At 41.5% G+C, this 21,503-nt stretch overlaps 1 protein-coding gene across 1 annotated transcript in view; it reads left to right on the top strand.

The window, feature by feature from the left end:
* The first annotated feature begins 1,041 nt into the window (after positions 1 to 1,041).
* Positions 1,042 to 21,503, top strand: part of LOC140356017 (protein 4.1-like) — an 84,662-nt gene continuing 64,200 nt past the window's right edge. The window contains exon 1 of the mRNA XM_072440707.1: positions 1,042 to 1,133. The gene's annotated coding sequence lies outside the window, so the exon portion shown is untranslated. The remainder of the gene's footprint in view (positions 1,134 to 21,503) is intronic.

Below are 21,503 nucleotides of genomic sequence, written 5' to 3'. Positions count from 1 at the left end.
ATGAGTTTGTGCTGCATTGCATTGTGGGCCAAACGTGGGCCAAACGTGACGATGGCGCGCGCAATATGAGAGAACAGCGCCATTTAGCGTTCATAAAGTCAATGTAGAAGACCACAAATGACTGCAAATTGTACCTTTTTTGTCCAGTTAACACCAACTTTTGGAAGAAACTGAATATAGAATAATAAAAACACAAGTCTATATAAACACAAAAGAAGAAAGTAATATTCTAACATGTTTTACAGAGTGAGACAAACTGCACTGACATGTTTGTACAAATAAAGTTCACTGACACTGACTTTCTTGCAGTTTCTTGTGTAGGAATTATACAGGAATGTCAGCTCTTAACACATAAAGTAACTTGAGCAAACCAACAAAAAGTATTTATCAATAACTTACTTATAAACATTGAATACACCATTTAGTCCTAGTGCCTTATTGTATTTTCACACTTCCTAATCACATCCAACTATTTACTTAAACTAGTTATTTATTTTCCATATTTTATTTCTATTATTTATGTATTTATTTTTTAGATTTTCTGTTGAACGTGACTCTTTTCTTACAATATCATGTAAACAAGGCAACAGATGTTGAATAACTGCAAACTAAAGGTGAATGTCTTATTTTTGTCACATTTAAATGATCAATGTCTGTTTATTAAGCACATTTAAAACTACAGAACGACACAAAGATGAACCATTAAAGCAGCATTTACAGTAGAATATAATATAATACTGAACAAGGTTATACTCAGATCCACGTGTCTCTCTCCATCTGGGGTCAAACGGAAACCGGAAGGAGCAGAGAGTGTTGACCTTTGACCGTTTGTGATCCTACTTTTAGCCCAGATTGAGTCCAAACCTTCTCTTTCTTCGGCGCTGCTGTGGTTTAGTCCCATTGTGGACCCGCCGTGACCACCAGGGGGCGGCACCGAGGAGCCGCGCGCCTCCACACCGCGGGCGAGTGGGCGTGTCTACGGGGGCGTGGTGGGGGGCGGGCTCTAGAGCCCCGCAGAGTCCGTGGAGTTTTTAGAGTTCAGCCAGCGCCGGGACCCACAGGTGCTCCGCTGCTTTAGAGCCCGAGAAGTCACGCAAACAACAAACAAACAAGCAAAGACCCGCGTGCGTCAGGTAAGCGCGACTCTGTAACTGTGTCATACAATGTGTCAATAACTTCACTCCACGAACAGCGCGGAGCTTTCACTGACATCACAATGTGTTCTTTGCTGTGACTTTTCTCCTAATGTGACGTTTTCTTTTGCCTTTTTGCCCCTGACACGCCTCTTCTCCTGCTGCTCCTGCTGCTCCTGGTGTTGTTGTTGTTGTTGTTGACCCGCGGCTGACGGGACTCACGGGGAATCCACACGGTGAGTCCCATGTTTTCATTCACAAAAGTCCGTGTCGGGCTGAGCCGCGGACGCGCCGCGTCTGGAGTAAACACGCTCTTCAGGTTTCATTGCACAAGGTGGAACCGAACCAGAGCGTGTCCTGTGAGAGTTATGACCAGGCTGTTACCAAGCTATTACCAGGCTGTTACCAAGCTATTACCAGGCTGTTACCAAGCTATTACCAGGCTGTTACCAAGCTATTACCAGGCTGTTACCAGGCTGTTACCAAGCTATTACCAGGCTGTTACCAGGCTATTACCAGGCTATTACCAGGCTGTTACCAAGCTATTACCAGGCTGTTACCAAGCTATTACCAGGCTGTTACCAAGCTATTACCAGGCTGTTACCAGGCTGTTACCAAGCTATTACCAGGCTGTTACCAGGCGATTACCAGGCTATTACCAGGCTGTTACCAAGCTATTACCAGGCTGTTACCAGGCTGTTACCAAGCTATTACCAGGCTGTTACCAAGCTATTACCAGGGTTACCAGGCTGTTACCAGGCTGTTACCAAGCTATTACCAGGCTGTTACCAGGCTGTTACCAAGCTATTACCAGGCTGTTACCAAGCTATTACCAGGCTGTTACCAAGCTATTACCAGGCTGTTACCAAGCTATTACCAGGCTGTTACCAAGCTATTACCAGGCTGTTACCAAGCTATTACCAGGCTGTTACCAGGCTGTTACCAAGCTATTACCAGGCTGTTACCAGGCTATTACCAGGCTATTACCAGGCTGTTACCAAGCTATTACCAGGCTGTTACCAAGCTATTACCAGGCTGTTACCAAGCTATTACCAGGCTGTTACCAGGCTGTTACCAAGCTATTACCAGGCTGTTACCAGGCGATTACCAGGCTATTACCAGGCTGTTACCAAGCTATTACCAGGCTGTTACCAGGCTGTTACCAAGCTATTACCAGGCTGTTACCAAGCTATTACCAGGGTTACCAGGCTGTTACCAGGCTGTTACCAAGCTATTACCAGGCTGTTACCAGGCTGTTACCAAGCTATTACCAGGCTGTTACCAAGCTATTACCAGGCTGTTACCAAGCTATTACCAGGCTGTTACCAGGCTATTACCAGGCTATTACCAGGCTGTTACCAAGCTATTACCAGGATGTTACCAGGCTGTTACCAAGCTATTACCAGGCTGTTACCAGGCTATTACCAGGCTGTTACCAGGCTGTTACCAGGCTGTTACCAAGCTATTACCAGGCTGTTACCAAGCTATTACCAGGCTGTTACCAAGCTATTACCAGGCTGTTACCAGGCTGTTACCAAGCTATTACCAGGCTGTTACCAGGCTGTTACCAGGCTGTTACCAGGCTATAACCAGGCTGTTACCAGGCTGTTACCAGGCTGTTACCAAGCTATTACCAGGCTGTTACCAAGCTATTACCAGGCTGTTACCAAGCTATTACCAGGGTTACCAGGCTGTTACCAGACTGTTACCAAGCTATTACCAGGCTGTTACCAAGCTATTACCAGGCTGTTACCAAGCTATTACCAGGGTTACCAGGCTGTTACCAAGCTATTACCAGGCTGTTACCAGGCTGTTACCAGGCTGTTACCAAGCTATTACCAGACTATTACCAAGATATTACCAGGCTATTACCAGGCTGTTACCAAGCTATTACCAGGGTTACCAGGCTGTTACCAAGCTATTACCAGGCTGTTACCAAGCTATTACCAGGCTGTTACCAGGCTGTTACCAGGCTGTTACCAGACTATTACCAAGCTATTACCAGGCTATTACCAGGCTGTTACCAGGCTGTTACCAAGCTATTACCAGGGTTACCAGGCTGTTACCAAGCTATTACCAGGCTGTTACCAAGCTATTACCAGGGTTACCAGGCTGTTACCAAGCTATTACCAGGCTGTTACCAAGCTATTACCAGGGTTACCAGGCTGTTACCAGGCTGTTACCAAGCTATTACCAGGCTGTTACCAGGCTGTTACCAGGCTGTTACCAAGCTATTACCAGACTATTACCAAGCTATTACCAGGCTGTTACCAAGCTATTACCAAGCTATTACCAAGCTATTACCAGGCTGTTACCAGGCTGTTACCAAGCTATTATCAGGGTTACCAGGCTGTTACCAGGCGGTTACCAAGCTATGACAAAGCTGTTACAAAGCTATTACCAAGCTGTTACCAAGCTGTTACCAGGCTGTTACCAAGCTATTACCAGGCTGTTACCAGGCTGTTACAAAGCTGTTACCAGGCTGTTACCAGGCTGTTACAAAGCTGTTACCAGGCTGTTACAAAGCTGTTACCAGGCTGTTATAAAGCTGTTACCAGGCTGTTATAAAGCTGTTATAAAAAAGAACTAGACAGAGCATGGACAGTATTGACCATATCATGTACCTCCTGGTGAAGTCAGATAATATTTACCACCAAAAAAAGTGTCCCACGATGACGATGATGAAAGGTTCTAAAACAATGTTCTAACTCGATCTAATGCTGCTTTGTACTGCTGTGAAAGGCACGTCACAGTTCAGTACATGAATACTACTGTGTACTATTACTACTGCAAGAATGAGCAAAAATACATGTGAATGCATCGTTACTACCACCTTTGAGTATGTCATTCAGGTCAACACATTTAGCATTTCAATAGCTTTAACAATAGCTTTAAACGTACTCAGTCCATTGCACATGTGGAGCTCTGAGATGTCTTGAATAATATTGGATAATAATCGTTGTTTCGGAGTATCGTCTATAATCAAAACAATCAAAAATGACTGCAAAGAGGGTCAATTTAACATAAATTGAAGAGAAACGTCTTGTGCAATCTTCAAAACAAAGGCAGAATGTGATATTTCTGAACTTTTGCGGCTCATTTTACGGTTTATTCCTGTTTTTTTGTGTTCTCAACCACCAAGACATTTGACACTTTGTGAAAATACCGTCTAAATATCATTATCCTCCTCTTTGCACACGTATATACTTATCTAAAGACTGCGTATTATTCAGATAGTAGTAGTAGTCACAGTTGTAGTATCAAGCCTCTCGGGATCTGGTGGTCAAACGTTACATAACAGGAGGTTTGGACGCCTGAACTCTCGGCGGTGACGCTTCCTTTACGACGGGAGCGTGTCGGCGTGGCGTGGGTAAAGTCCACGCACGGGCGCTTTTCTCAGCTCCTCTCGGGTCCCGAGCGCTGAGGTGGCACGTCCTCCCCGAGCGCTTCGCCCTTCGCACCTGATCAAAAGTCTGCGCTTGGCACTCGCCGCCAGACGGGAAGTCGTCTCGGCGTGCGTTTCCTGCGCCGCAGCCGAGATAGAAGCGAATGAATGAATGGTCTGTGGAAAGCGGGATTGTCCGAAGGGAACTGCTCCCGTGGTGGCGCTTTGGCACGAGACGTGGTCGTCGCTTCGGTTTTGTGACGTTGTCGATGTTTCAGGGGGATTGGAGCGTGATGATTGGACGTTTGAGCCTCGTGTAGCTCAATGTCTGTATAATAATACAATAATACATGCAGTTTACAAAAAAAACAGTCTAACTCACGCAAATGTTGAGAAGAAACATTTACCGCATTTTTCGGAGTATAAGTCGCACTGGAGTATAAGTCGCACCAGCCCAAAAAAATGCATAATAGAGAAGAAAAAAACATATATAAGTCGCACTGGAGTATAAGTCGCACCAGCCAAAAAATGCATAATAGAGAAGAAAAAAACATATATAAGTCGCACTGGAGTATAAAATGCAGTTGCAAGTGTGAAAATAACAAAGAATATCACATATAAGTCGCTCCGGTGTATAAGTATATAAGTATAAATATAAGTATAAGTCGCACCCCGGCCAAAACTATGAAAAAAGGTGCAACTTATAGTCCTGAAAATACGGTAAATGATTATTCACGAGTACAAACATTTAACTTTCAGTCACATTGTTTACTTTCACATTGTTTATTGTAAACTTTCTGAATGAAAAAGTGAAATTAATGTGACATAAAAAGCCAACGTTGTGTGTAACGTTTAGAGATGTAACAATAACAGAAATATTGTGATGTCGTATCTTTTGTTGCAGCAAGAGGGAACTACATAGACCATGATCCTTTGCTCCATTTCAGTGCAAACGACATAACAAGAAATAGCTGTTGTTAAGCACTTTTATATCTTAATTATTTGGAATATGAATGAATGAAAACAGAAATTTATCAAAGTCTTGTAACTTAACTGGGAAAAGTCGCATCCGCACTTTTCTTTCTGTCACAAGCTCGTACGTGAAATTAATATCACGATAATCCCGTACGTGAAGTTGAATATCGTCATAATCCCGTACGTGAAGATGAATATCGTCATAATCCCATATGTGAAGATGAATATCGCCATAATCCCGTACGTGAAATTAATATCGTCATAGTCCCGTACGTGAAGATGAATATCGCCATAATCCCGTACGTGAAATTAATATCGTCATAGTCCCGTACGTGAAGATGAATATCGTCATAATCCCGTACGTGAAATTAATATCGTCATAGTCCCGTACGTGAAGATGAATATCGCCATAATCCCGTACGTGAAATTAATATCGTCATAGTCCCGTACGTGAAGATGAATATCGTCACAATCCCGTACGTGAAGATGAATATCGTCATAATCCCGTACGTGAAGATGAATATCGTCATAATCCCGTACGTGAAATTAATATCCTCATAATCCCGTACGTGAAGATGAATATCGTCATAATCCCGTACGTGAAATTAATATCGTCATAATCCGTACGTGAAATTAATATCGTCATAATCCCGTACGTGAAGATGAATATCGTCATAGTCCCGTACGTGAAGATGAATATCGTCATAATCCCGTACGTGAAATTAATATCGTCATAATCCCGTACGTGAAATTAATATCGTCATAATCCGTACGTGAAATTAATATCGTCATAATCCCGTACGTGAAGATGAATATCGTCATAGTCCCGTACGTGAAGATGAATATCGTCATAATCCCGTACGTGAAATTAATATCGTCATAATCCCGTACGTGAAATTAATATCGTCACAATCCCGTACGTGAAGATGAATATCGTCATAATCCCGTACGTGAAATTAATATCGTCATAATCCCGTACGTGAAGATGAATATCGTCATAATCCCGTACGTGAAATTAATATCGTCATAATCCCTTACGTGAAATTAATATCGTCATAATCCCGTACGTGAAGATGAATATCGTCATAATCCCGTACGTGAAATTAATATCGTCATAATCCCGTACGTGAAGATGAATATCGTCATAATCCCGTACGTGAAATTAATATCGTCATAATCCCTTACGTGAAATTAATATCGTCATATTCCCGTACGTGAAGATGAATATCGTCATAATCCCGTACGTGAAATTAATATCGTCATAATCCCGTACGTGAAGATGAATATCGTCATAATCCCGTACGTGAAGATGAATATCGTCATAATCCCGTACGTGAAATTAATATCGTCATAATCCCGTACGTGAAGATGAATATCGTCATAATCCTGTACGTGAAGATGAATATTGTCATAATCCCGTACGTGAAATTAATATCGTGATAATCCCGTACGTGAAATTAATATCGTCATAATCCCGTACGTGAAGATGAATATGGTGATAATCTCGTACATTTGCACATCATTACACCCCTCGTGACTGGGTGGAGGGCGTGCCACCTGCTTGTTCCCATAAACACGCCCTCGCTTTGCCCATAACGTGCCACAGTACAGCTTTAAATGTCGCCATCTCCACGGAGACGAGCAGGTGGCGGACAACCCTCCAGAACAGCCTTAAATCTACATATGGATTATAGCATGGACTCAATCCAAATGACTTGTTTTTGCATCTAAAAGTCTTAATAATAACTCAATAATCACAAATATGAATGAACCAAATCATTAAGACCTGCCTTACCTCACATACTATAATAATATGTTTTGTTTCTTTGCTTTATTATACGTTTGCCCTGACAAACCACCCACTTTGACGACAGTAGCACAAGATAAATGAACCGTTTCTTTCACAGTTACAACTTCTGCCGACGACTCTTTTTAGACTTTCGAGCTGCGTTTTTCTTTTCTTTTTACAGCTTCTTCTTTACGAGGCCGATGCAGAGGTGAATGTGCAGCGGCCGCAGAGATAAGCCAGCGTCCAAAGTCTGGGGGGGCAGATCGGTGGCGGACGCTGCCGGCCGGCGGTTGCTTGCGCGGCGACGTCGGGCGTATTCGATCTCGCAGCGAAATATAGAACGCTTTGATGTTGATCCGACGCTGTAAAAAAGTGGAAAAAAGCCAGAGTGACGATAATTGAAAAGTGACGGCGCTTTTTTGGTCTGTAGTTTCCGTTGACCACGAGGAGGTGGCAATTATGGGCCGACGGCGGGGGAAATCCCACTTCTGGGTTTAACCGGAGACGTCCTGCGATGCATAAAAGTGTGTTTTTATCTTTTGCTGGTGGAGTTATCGACATATCGCCAAATTTATGGTCTGAGCTCAACAGATTTGTCATGAATCTGTTGAAACGGCAGCGTCTACTTTATTTACAGCCTTGATAAAACATGAAGAAAGACTTGAGTCATAATGAAGAAATATGATTGATTCAGACTTCGACTCTAACTCATTAAACTCTAATTAATCAGAATCAGAATAAGGTTTATTGCCATTGTCAATGAACAAAAACACAAACATAGGAACTTGTCCTGGTGATTCGGTGCAACATAAAACAATAAAACAATAAATAAGTCATAACAATAAGCTATCAGATACAAAAAATAAGAATAGAATAAAAGAATAGGCTTAATATAATAATTAATAATATAATTAAGTAGTTGTAAAAGAGTGAATTTTGTGTATTTTCCCCCCAAAGAGTAAAAGCAGTACATTGTGACAAAATCAGTCCACTGTCTGCTGCCTGCATCTAATTATAAAGTAATGTTTTGTCAATCAGGAAGTAAGAGCCGAAAGCAGCGCTCTGATTGGCTGTGCCTGTAACTTTTAGGGATGTAACAAGTCTGGCATTATATTGTTCGCTCACAATATCTTAAATGCAATGTTTTGTTGCAGCAAGAGGGAACTACATAGACCATGATCCTTTGCTCCATTTCAGTGCAAACGACATGAAGAAATAACTGTTGTTAAGCACTTTTATATCTTAATTATTCACACCAAAGTCTGGTAACTGCATATTAAAGGGAAAAGTCACATCTACACGTTTGTTTATGTCACAACCCCAAAGAGTTTGTTGTAAAAGCAGCACATTGTGACAAAATCAGTCCACTGTGTGCTGCTTGCATCTAATATTAAAGTATTTCATGTTCAATCAGGAAGTAGGAGCCGAAAGCAGCGCTGTGATTGGCTGTGCTTAAGTGGTCCGCTCCAGCTTCGCTTCGCCGCCCGAAAACGCCGTTCTAAAGCCGCGCGCTCGCCTGAAAATGAACGCGTGTGAATATGAACGAGCGTGGAAGGGTTTGTGAGCGCTGGAGACGAGTCACGCACACACTTCCTCCTTCAGCGGCGTGAAGCATCTGATGCCTCAGCTTTAATAAAGGCGTTTCGAGTTGTAATTAGAGTCGTACTTAAGCCTGAATCCATCACACTGTTTGTTCATGAGTAATTAAGTGTTCCTTCATCCTTTATTAATGCTAAGGCCTAGTCATTACTTTTGACGCCAATTCAAGTCGTTCACTTTTTCGCTTTGTTTAGACGACTCGCTGTACATTTGTCGCGGTTCCTCGTCGAGAGTAAAGAGTCGTTTGATGCATCGTTTAATTGTCGAGTGACATCTTGGATCCAAATCCGATCCTGACCGGATACTCGGCACTAGCGTCGCTACCGTCGCCTTTATTCGTTTAATCGGTCGATGGAGGTTCCGGCGACCAAAAGGTTTTATCAAAGGATGAAGCGTGGACTGAGCTCGTAGAAGTTTAGGGAGTGAATCGTGAGTTTATTCTGCCTTTTTACGCATAAATACGCAGCGTTTCCTACCTTTTTGTATCGATAATGAAAGGTTTTGAAAGTCTTTCCCGCGCTCCAGTCCTTTGTAGTCGTCCAATCCAAAGGGAAGGCGTGGCTCCGGTCGACCAAGAATGTATTTAGTCCAGCCTTAATTACTATTATTATTATTGACCTTTTAATGGTTGCATTTACATTCAAAAGTCCCGGTATGACTGCGCCTAAACTGGATCAACCTAAAGTACGGCTGTCACGATGTAAAATTTTTGTGTTTCGATTATTGTGAGAAAAAACGTCAAGATTTAACGAATATTCACGATTATTGAGACTGTGACGGAACGACAGTGAAATCTTTACTTTTCTTTTATTCTCGTGATCTGACGTGTCACTGTTCTTCAAGTTTGTGACCGGCTTTTACTAAACTGACCTTTCTGAAAGACAAAATAAAGTAAAATTTGACAATAACAGCCAGATTTAATAAAGTTATTTACATTTAGATTGATTTTTTGGACAAGATATTCAACTAAACAGACTTAATTTTGCTTTTAAAATGGTCGCGATTATTATTTTGTGGTTCTTACATCATTGTGACCTGAATAATCATGATAATCGTAATAATCATAACAACTGTGACGTCCCGAGGCTAAACTAAGCTCACAGTTATTTCACACTTACTTCAGACGACAGGTTTAGACCCATTACAAACCACATTTACTAAAAACACTGAACCGTTTGAATTCCTACCTTCAGCGTCAGAACGTCACTAAACGTTTTCAAAGTGTCCGGCTAATATCTCACTACGACTGGCAACTGATAAGACACTGGCATTTCATCGGCCGCGCCCCCGATCAATACGTCTGACTCCAGGTGATCAATAGTGCATTGTGGGATATGGGGGACGTAACTTCAGCTGCAGGGACAGAGGGAATAAAAGGAGCGTCGTGAGAGAGAGCAGGGGTCAGAGGTCACCAAGAAGTGTCTGGGAATCGCCGGCGTTATCGGGACGACTGGATGGGGGAGGAAAAGGCGGGAGCAGAGGAAGACACGGAGCAGGACCAGGAGCAGGAGCAGGAACAGAGGAAGACACGGAGCAGGACCAGGAGCAGAGGAAGACACGGAGCAGGACCAGGAGCAGAGGAAGACACGGAGCAGGAGCAGAGGAAGACACGGAGCAGGAGCAGAGGAAGACACGGAGCAGGAGCAGAGGAAGACACGGAGCAGGAGCAGAGGAAGACACGGAGCAGGACCAGGAGCAGAGGAAGACACGGAGCAGGAGCAGAGGAAGACACGGAGCAGGAGCAGAGGAAGACACGGAGCAGGAGCAGAGGAAGACACGGAGCAGGAGCAGGAGCAGAGGAAGACACGGAGCAGGACCAGGAGCAGAGGAAGACACGGAGCAGGAGCAGAGGAAGACACGGAGCAGGAGCAGAGGAAGACACGGAGCAGGAGCAGGAGCAGAGGAAGACACGGAGCAGGACCAGGAGCAGAGGAAGACACGGAGCAGGAGCAGAGGAAGACACGGAGCAGGACCAGGAGCAGGAGCAGAGGAAGACACGGAGCAGGACCAGGAGCAGAGGAAGACACGGAGCAGGAGCAGGAGCAGGAACAGAGGAAGACACGGAGCAGGACCAGGAGCAGAGGAAGACACGGAGCAGGACCAGGAGCAGAGGAAGACACGGAGCAGGAGCAGAGGAAGACACGGAGCAGGAGCAGAGGAAGACACGGAGCAGGAGCAGGAGCAGAGGAAGACACGGAGCAGGACCAGGAGCAGAGGAAGACACGGAGCAGGACCAGGAGCAGAGGAAGACACGGAGCAGGACCAGGAGCAGGAGCAGAGGAAGACACGGAGCAGGACCAGGAGCAGAGGAAGACACGGAGCAGGACCAGGAGCAGGAGCAGAGGAAGACACGGAGCAGGACCAGGAGCAGAGGAAGACACGGAGCAGGAGCAGGAGCAGAGGAAGACACGAAGCAGGAGCAGGACCAGGAGCAGAGGAAGACACGGACCAAGACCCAGACCAGGACCAAGACCCGGAACAGGACCAAGACCAGGAGCAGGACCAAGACCAGGACGGGACCGGAACCGGACCAGGAACTAATCTATCCATTTCTCCCTTTGTACTAAGACTCCACCAATAATAGGTTAAGTCTGTGGCGAGGCGATTATGAAATACACAAGGAACTACTTTTATATTATATCTAGTTAATTCATTTGATCATAAGTTTTCAATAGAGTTTGACATTTCACGAGTGTGTTTGTCATTAAAAGTGGTAATAGTAGATTTAAAGTAGGGTTGGGCGATCCGGAAAAAAAATTATCCTGATTTTTTTTTTTTTTTTTTCGATACTACAACTAATATTCACATTTCTTCCCTTCAAAGACTCTCGATTCAAATAAACCTTCGAAATAATTGATGATTTCACGTGACTCAATCTCGATCTTTAGATTAATTGCCCAGCCCTAATTAAAAGTGGACGTATTATGCTTTCTTGAGGCTTTAATTGGCTCATAAACATGATTTTGGTCAGTTTGGGATGTTTTCTAATTTAAAATAACGTCTAGATTGGGACAACACACTTGAATGAATGAGGTATTTAGGCATTGGAACGCCCCCTGTTGTCGGCAAGGGGAATCAACAATGAATAAATGAAGCCCCTGGGCAACGTGACTGCTTTGCAAACAGAGCCACACATTCTTTGTGAACGTAACTTGAGCTCAGAACGAGTCTGGTGATCGTTTATGGACTTGAAAACAACGCAGAAAAAGACCGGATTTTGTCATCAGTTACGCAAATATTAAAACTTGGAGCTTCATTCCTAAAACAGTGAAATAAGTGCAGCGAAACGGACGAAAACAGCAAGTCCATGAGCGTTTGAGCGTCAAATGCAGGACAATATGGATCGCTCACGAGTAAAACTACAACTGTGAGTGAGTAATAATGGCGAAAAAGCTCATTTGATTTCATGGATATTGTTGTCAGTTGTCCCTTCTCTTCATCACAGTTTAGCTTTTGTCAGTTGATAGTAGCACCTGAACGCTTAGCCCTGGTTTAGTCTCACTGAATCCAGGCAACTGACCGAGGTGCTTCCTTTTGTGGTAACCAAGGAGACATATTTAGTGCGGTTTGTCTGATGAAATTCCTAAATTTTTGGCCTGGATTCAAAAGGATTAAGCCATGAGTGTGTGTGAGTGTGTGTGTGAGTGTGTGTGTGAGAGTGTGTGTGAGTGTGTGTGTGAGAGTGTGTGTGAGTGTGTGTGTGTGTGTGTGTGAGTGTGTGTGTGAGTGTGTGTGTGAGTGTGTGTGTGAGAGTGTGTGTGAGTGTGTGTGTGAGAGTGTGTGTGAGTGTGTGTGTGTGTGTGTGTGTGAGAGTGTGTGTGAGTGTGTGTGTGAGAGTGTGTGTGAGTGTGTGTGTGTGTGTGTGTGTGTGTGTGAGTGTGTGTGTGTGTGTGTGTGAGAGTGTGTGTGAGTGTGTGTGAGAGTGTGTGTGAGTGTGTGTGTGTGTGTGTGAGTGTGTGAGTGTGAGTGTGTGTGTGTGAGTGAGTGTGAGTGTGTGTGTGTGTGAGAGTGTGTGTGAGTGTGTGTGTGTGTGTGTGTGTGTGTGTGAGTGTGTGTGTGTGTGTGTGTGAGTGTGTGAGTGTGTGAGTGAGTGTGAGTGTGTGTGTGTGTGTGTGTGTGTGTGTGAGTGTGTGTGTGTGTGTGTGTGAGTGTGTGAGTGTGTGAGTGAGTGTGAGTGTGTGTGTGTGTGTGTGTGAGTGGCACATTTAATACAGTTTAAACGGATTATAGTCGAGATTGAGATCTAACAGCGTCTAATCGTCAATAATTAGCGTTGTTCCATTGAATTGAGTGGTTTACAGTCAATCTTCTGTCAGTAAACGTTTTTGGGGGGGAATTTTGGAGAAAAATGTATATCGAGAGACGTAATGTCCATTCTCCTCGCCGCGGGTCATGTGACTAGTGTGGGTCATGTGACTAGTGTGGGTCATGTGACTAGAGTGGGAAAAAACTGGGCTAAAAATGTATTTCTGTAATAAATATTGGTCAAATCCGTCTGACACGCTCATATCCATGGACTCATAATCACAGTACAAGTCACAGATCTTACTTTAAACAACAAACGGACTGGGTTATCCAACCCCCCCCCCCCCGGTGATGACCTCATGCTAACGTAAGCAGCTAACGCTAGCAACGTTGCGGCGTGACGGAGTGTTTCGTCCCCGTTCTCGAGTCACAGAGTTTTGTTTCGACGTCCCTTTTGTCTGCTGTGTTGTCTCCAGTTATTACATTTCGCTGAGGTTTTCCCGACTTTCGCAACACATCGTGGTCTACGCTAATCGGCCGCGGACAATCGGGTGCAGACGTGCTAATTGTTTTTGAAGCTAGGACCGGTTGACTCAGCGGCGGACCATACTCCACCCTCACACCAGTCCGCACAGGCGTATCACATTTATTTGCTTTTTAAATGAAATATAATCGAAAACTGAGAACGATTTTGCCACATTTTCCTGCTTTGGAAGCATCTGAAACAGCCGGCGGCGATTAATTCAGTCAATGGAGGAGTGAAATCGCTTTGAGAACGTGCGGGTCAAAGTTTAAAAATAAATTGTCTGGCCGTTTGTGCCATTATCTGAACCATTGGGCGATAAAGGCAAAGGTGGAGTAACGTTTGAAGCCGAGCCAAGAAAGATCTCATTTATGACTCGCTGTAGATGAGAAAAAGTGCATTTATTGCTGCTTCATGTGACCGTTTAAATCTATATCATTACGGGTCTCGTCGCAATCAAAGCCGTTATCCTCTTTAACGATAGAGACGCCACAGGATTTATGATAAAAAAGTGTCAAATGTAATATTGCGTAAAGGAGCCGTTCCCTTTTGTATTTTGGATTCAGGGATGAACGTGTTGCGATTTTATTTGTGTTTTAATTCCAGGATTCTGTTCAAAGGTCACAGTTTGAACAGGAGCGTTTACATATTAGGGAAGAGGGAAATCTGACATTTTTTAATTAATTCAAACAGTCCACGCATTTCAGAACATGTTTTTTATAGGTGTAAACCACGGAAATATTAGGTTTTTTACACAATAAGACAGAATTATTTGCATTTTTTTTAAAGAAAATTTTGTTACGTTATTGCAGTCCTTGCGATTTTGCTTATTGTGATTATTCAAATTGCAATTGATTATTATTATTATTATACTTTTTTATCTTTATTACTTATCTTACTTTTACTTTTATCTTTGGATACTTTATATATCTTTAATTTATTATTATATTATTATTATTTTTTATCCTTTTTTTTTCAAAATTTTACTTTTTAAAAAAAAAATTCCCCAAATACAAATAGACATTAACTATAAAACAAAACAAAAGCATTTATGGCACAATTAAATTAAAATATAAGTCCCACTTGGCCCAAAGTCGGTCCAATTTGTCCATCTCCAAATCATGTTCAAATGTCTCAAATTACAATTTCAATTCGACTTTGTACATTTATATTTTACTGTAGTTTTAGCCTTTTGTTCCATTTCTGTTTCTATCACTGACATTTCTCTTCATATCTTTGTCTTAGTCGAGAGGAAACTGGGGTAAACACCAAGTTTCGAGGAGCGTAATAATCATTTTTCATACATAATTTGCTGAAACTGCTGGGCTGGACGTTAAAGAGGCGTGTGGCGAGCTGTGGGCGAGCTGTGGGCGTGGCTCGGCTGAAAAGAACCCGCGCACGTGCACCTTTCAGAGCCAATCACACGTGGAGTCGGTGTGAGCTGATAAGACGTGGTTGGACTCGGTTATCTCAGAGGCCGACCTGTCTTTGCCTTATACAGACGTGTGGCTCAGCAGAGCATTAGGTCAAGTTAAATCTGATTTGTCTTTTACTCGTGGGTTTCAACTTCAGGACCGTTCAAAAGATGTAAATGTCATTAATTAGCATAATAAAATACATGGTGATGCTACATTTGGTGATGCAGTATTGATATCGTGGGCCAAAGTGTTGTGAGAATGTTTTAGTGTATTTTGCCACTATTCTACTGCTCGTTTATAGAAATTAAACTTGTTTTTGCGACACGTTTCACTGTTTTGATGGTTAAAAAGTGTGTTGTTTGTGTTGTGCACATCGTGGTTCAAACAAATACTGTTGATCTAAAGCTCGGTGAAGGTGTCGAATATTTTCCTCTTATTATTATTAATATTGTTTTTTATCGATTAGGTATCTGTGGCAAAAACTTTGAAAAATGAAAATGACAGGAAGTGACATCACACTAGCGCGACTCATTCATCCAAAGTTCATGTATAATCGACACAGAATAAACAACTTTTTTACCCTCTCTTAATTCAACAAAATAAAAAATTGTGACATTAAATTATATTTTTCCCAATGTTTGCTGGGTAATTTCCTACTGTGATGTCATCAATTACAAACAGGAAGTGAAATCATAAACTTAAAAAATGTGCCATTCTGTGATAATACTTTTATAATTTGTTGCAAAATTCTGAATATATTTATATCTTAAGTGCATTTGAGTTCAGTGAGTGGTCCGGCCTGTAGGGGGCGCTTTAAGTCACATTTGATTGGTTCATGGGGTTCATTCTTCTCACACTTGTCTTATCACGGCGCAGTCACTTCTAATCACCTCAGAGCGTTATATGTTCAGATTTTAGAGCTTTATCACAGTCTAAAGCCTCATTCTGTCACTTTAACAGCTCCTGAGTGAGCGACTGTTGTAATAACTCTGCTCCGTCGTCTTTGTGTCGACGAAAGAGTTCGACTGATGCGTCTTCATGTTCATGTGTGGCTCCTCCCCCCACCATTTCAAGGGCAAAGTCGTCTTTCCAAAGGTCACGAGTGCACAAGATAAAGTGTATCGCTGAGTACAAAGTTACAACTGCACTTTTGCCTTTAGTTTGCAGTTTCTGTTTAGAGTACAGAACATGTACTCGATAAGTTACTTATACATAATGTACTCTAGTAGTGACTTATATAATTATGTCTGTTTTCAGTCATTGAAGATGTTTAATGAGAGGGAGAGTAAAAAGAAGTCTAATATAAAAGTTAAAAGTATTTACAGTTCCAACTTATTGAACCGGAAGCCGAGCTTTTATATTCAACTATTAAAATATATAAATGTAACTAATTATGACATTATGAATTATGACTATTGCACAGATTCTGTCAAAGAGAAACAGAGCTTTAAACTCAGAGATGACGTAGAGCTTTAAACTCAGAGATCATGCAGAGCTATAAACTCAGAGATCATGCAGAGCTATATACTCAGAGATCATGCAGAGCTTTAAACTCAGAGATCATGCAGAGCTATATACTCAGAGATCATGCAGAGCTTTAAACTCAGAGATCATGCAGAGCTATAAACTCAGAGATCATGCAGAGCTATAAACTCAGAGATCATGCAGAGCTTTAAACTCAGAGATCATGCAGAGCTATAAACTCAGAGATCATGCAGAGCTATAAACTCAGAGATCATGCAGAGCTTTAAACTCAGAGATCATGCAGAGCTTTAAACTCAGAGATCATGCAGAGCTTTAAACTCAGAGATCATGCAGAGCTTTAAACTCAGAGATCATGCAGAGCTATAAACTCAGAGATCATGCAGAGCTTTAAACTCAGAGATCATGCAGAGCTATAAACTCCGAGATCATGCAGAGCTTTAAACTCAGAGATCATGCAGAGCTATAAACTCCGAGATCATGCAGAGCTTTAAACTTAGAGATCATGCAGAGCTTTAAACTCAGAGATGACGTAGAACTTTAAACTCAGAGACCATGCAGAGCTTCCGTCCGGTGCAGTTCGACTACAGCGCTGCCTGCAGTTCGTATTCTCACCACTCGGGGCAGGAACAGGCGTTTATAGAGTTACGTGAGACCAAAGTGGCGGTGGTGGCTCCTGCTCAGACCGCCGCACGGGAAATTGGATTGTGGGTAATGAGGTTGACGAGGTCTCTGATTTGAGTAAAGACGCTCGCTCCCGCGCACAATGGGACTTCAGATCCGAGCTGTTTTTCTGACACCTCGAGTAAAAGCGTGTCCCAGGTTTTGATTTATTGCCTCATCGGGAAGTTTGCTCTGTTTGTTTGACCCCTGTGATTCTTCAAAGGCCCCGGGGCCACCTCAGAGCTGCCCCCGGGGCCACCTCAGAGCTGCCCCCGGGGCTCTCGAGGGACCATCTCGTTAGCTTATCTCTAAAACTCTATTCTTTGATTCACTCCGAGTCCGTTTTATTCACTTTTGAGTCCTCCTTTGGTTTACTCCTCGCACAAAACTACTTGGATCTCTTAGTCCTGTTTTAGACCTTATTGAGCCCTGATTTTGTCCTGGACAGGTTATTTTATAAACTTATTTTATTTGATCTTGTGGTACTTTGAGGGCCAGATATTTTTTTGTTTTTTTACGCAAATCGAGCTTCAAACTGCAATAGAAAAAGCAGCTTTTTTTGTGCAACGTTTGCTTCTCTTAGTGATGAATAAAGCTGTTTTTATGCTGTTTTACTCTTTAATATTATGTAACTCTGTGTGAAGTATTATGTGTAAAGCGCAGGACACATTGAAAAGACATGAAAGTATACAAAATACATTTACGGTTCAGTATGAAGTAAAAGTATTCTTCCCGACATTCATTTGACGAAGTATCAATGCTGACAATAAATCATACAGACTGGAACATTTGACCTTTCTTAGTTAAGGTTTTAATAAGTACCGTATTTTCCGAACTATAAGTCGCACCTTTTTTCATAGTTTTCGCCGGTGTGACTTATACTTATATACTTATACTTATACTCCGGAGCGACTTATATGTGATATTATTTGTTATTTTCATACTCCAGTGCAACTTAAATATGTTTTTTTTCTTCTCTAGTATGTATTTTTTGGTATATACGGTACTTAATAATATTAGAACGGTCAGAACTATTAATACCGCGCGATAATGTTGAAACTATAACTTATGTTGTCTAAAAAGAAAGCGTTTGAAGCTACTCGCCTAGTTTGAAACGCTTTACCGCTTACGTCATGATTACTTATGAATACTTTACACCTATTTAAGCTGGAAATGTGAAATAATGTGTGAAATAAGTGCAAAAACACAAAAGACGAGACGGATTGCATGAGTAAACGGAGCAGAAACGGGTTGTCAGGTTTGTTCTGCGTTCAGTCCGCTGAGATGTCGACACTAAAGTGGAGCAGAGGTCAGCCGGGGTCAAGATTAGTCATTTCCAACGTTGCAGACGGGAACCGAGCGTGTGCATCCAGCAGAAAAAGTGAAGAGTCAAGCGTCCACAGATGACCACGCGTCACATGTCGTTGCGCTGAGCCAGAGCCTAATGCTAGACCTGGCGCAATAACGCTAACGCTAATATTCAGCGTTTGTGCCTTTTCTTCGCTCTGCTGCGCAACTTTTCCCGTCGCCTAGTAACATTGGAGTCGTAGAATATTGATTTCACTTCTATAACGAGCGGTGGTCAGTAAATAAGTGAATTGACTAAAGTACGGCACTTAAAGGGTGTATGACAGGTTTTTACGATTTTCTAATTTTGACTTTCTTCTGTGCCTGTTGTACATATAAATTATAGTTTTATACCAATCGAGCTGGTATTTGTGGATTAAAGTGGAAACATCTGTAGAAAACTTTTTTGACTCTCTAAACATTAATCCAACAAACTAAAAGTGACATTAGATGAGTTTTTGCCCAGTTTTTGCTGGGTAATTTCCGAGTGTGATGTCATCAATTACTAACAGGAAATTATAAACCTAAAAAAATAAATAAAAACAACTATAAATAAAGCTAAAAAAATATATGGATGAATAAAATATAAACCTAAAAATGTGCTATTGTGGGATCCTTTTTCTTCTTTTTTTTTCATCAAAATTTTTTGCAAAATTCTAAATATATCTACCATATTTTCTTTCATTTTTTGGCTGGTGCGACTTATACTCCGGAAAATATGGTATATTTATTTGTCACCCAACCTGTCAGAGGCACTTTAAGCAACATTTTTGTGGATTTGTACTTGACTTATTACGTTCTACTCCACTACACTTCTAAAAGGGTTCAAAGTACTTGCTGTGGAGTTTTAGAAGTTGTTGTGCCTTTTCTTTCATCTGTTTTAGGTGTAATTGACGGCAGCCTTTGTGATTTGCTAATTGCGACTATGTTGAACTACATCTACAGCAGAATACAGTGCGTGTCACTGGCAGCCCGTGTTTTGCCACAGGAGTAACGTTGGGTGTGAGAGGTTCCCACTGGAGGTTCCGCTCGCCACCACAGAAAACCCGGCCGCGCTCTAATTAAAAAGTCTACGTTTGCGCCGCCTGCTCCACATGTGTACAAGTATATCACATGTGTACAAGTATATCACATGTGTACAAGTACATCACATGTGTACAAGTATATCACATGTGTACAAGTACATCACATGTGTACAAGTATATCACATGTGTACAAGTACATCACATGTGTACAAGTATATGACATGTGTACAAGTATATCACACATGTGTACAAGTATATCACATGTGTACAAGTATATGACATGTGTACAAGTATATCACACATGTGTACAAGTATATCACATGTGTACAAGTATATCACATGTGTACAAGTATATCACATGTGTACAAGTATATCACACGTGTTCAAGTATATCACATGTGTACAAGTATATCATATCACATGTGTACAAGTATATCACATGTGTACAAGTATATCACACGTGTTCAAGTATATCACATGTGTACAAGTATATCATATCACATGTGTACAAGTATATCACATGTGTACAAGTATATCATATCACATGTGTACAAGTATATCACACATGTACAAGTACATCACATGTGTACAAGTATATGACATGTGTACAAGTATATCATATCTCATGTGTATATCACATGTGTACAAGTACATCACATGTGTACAAGTATATCATATCTCATGTGTACAAGTATATCACATGTGTACCAAGAAATTCTCTGACAGCGACAATTCAGCGAACGCGGCTGATATAAATACAGAAATATAAAGACTGCACTAAAAAAAAAAAAAATACAGCAGTTGTACTTTTTGTTCCTCTTTCTGACCCAGACACAACTGGACTGAGGTAGTTTTGTCCCGGGCTTTTATATGTGCAAGTTCAAGCGAAGAACACACATAAATATTGGATTTAGAGCACGTTATAGGGTCGTTTGTATTGGTCTGGTGTATAAATAATACTAATTTACTGTGTATCATTGAGCGATGTTGTGAATTGTACACGTAAATTCAGCTTAACTAAAGACGTTTGGTGTTACTTTAGCCACTCGAGGTTATGATTAGGAGACATTGAGTGGATAAACGATGAAAAACATTGACTTTTGAGTGTTTCAAAGCAGTTAGTCCCTTTGGTTTCTACCCTGACCTGAAGGAGACATATTATGCTCAGTGAATTTGGGATTTTAATCTTGTCAAAACAGTGTTTCCTCGTCAATAGTTGTAATTTTCTGTGTTTTATTTTGATTGATTGACTCATGCGTGTTTGAGTAATCCTGTGATGTCCTACAATTGAGGCCCGAGCGTTTGTTTAATGTTAGTTTTTTGTTATAGCGCTAATGCTAATGCTAATGCTTTAATGCGAAGGTTTTATCCGTTTTCTGATGTTGTGATTGACGCATTTCAGTATTGGCACGTACCGTATTTTCCGGATTATAAGTCGCATCTTTTTTCATTGTTTTGGGCGGAGTGAGACTTATATACTTATATTTATACTTTTATTGAAAGTCCCTAAAACTAATCTTTGGTGAAATGGGCTTCAGCTTTGAGAAATTGTAAAAAACCAGCAAACTATCATTTACAAAATAAACTAATTTTTTGACATTCTAATCATTAATTCAACAACATAAAGCGGCTCTCATATATTTTTATTAGTCAAATGTAAAAATAATTGACATTAGATGAGTTTTTTCCCAGTGTTTATTGGATATTTTCCTAGTGCGATGTCATAAATTACAAACTGAAAGTGACATTATAAACCTAAAAAAATCAACTATTCTGTGATCATTTTGGTATATTTTTCAGCAAAATTCAAGATATATTTATCTAACTGCATTTTAGTTCAATGACTCGTCCGACCTGACAAATTAGACTTTACATTTTATTTTGTATCATGTGTCATTCAGTTTTCATAATCATGCGCA

The sequence above is a fragment of the Eucyclogobius newberryi genome, unplaced genomic scaffold (genome assembly GCF_026437365.1).
Source record: "Eucyclogobius newberryi isolate DKJ021-1_F unplaced genomic scaffold, fEucNew1.0.hap1 SCAF_12, whole genome shotgun sequence".
Classification (NCBI taxonomy): domain Eukaryota; kingdom Metazoa; phylum Chordata; class Actinopteri; order Gobiiformes; family Gobiidae; genus Eucyclogobius; species Eucyclogobius newberryi.
This window is presented reverse-complemented; position numbering and strand designations above follow the sequence as displayed.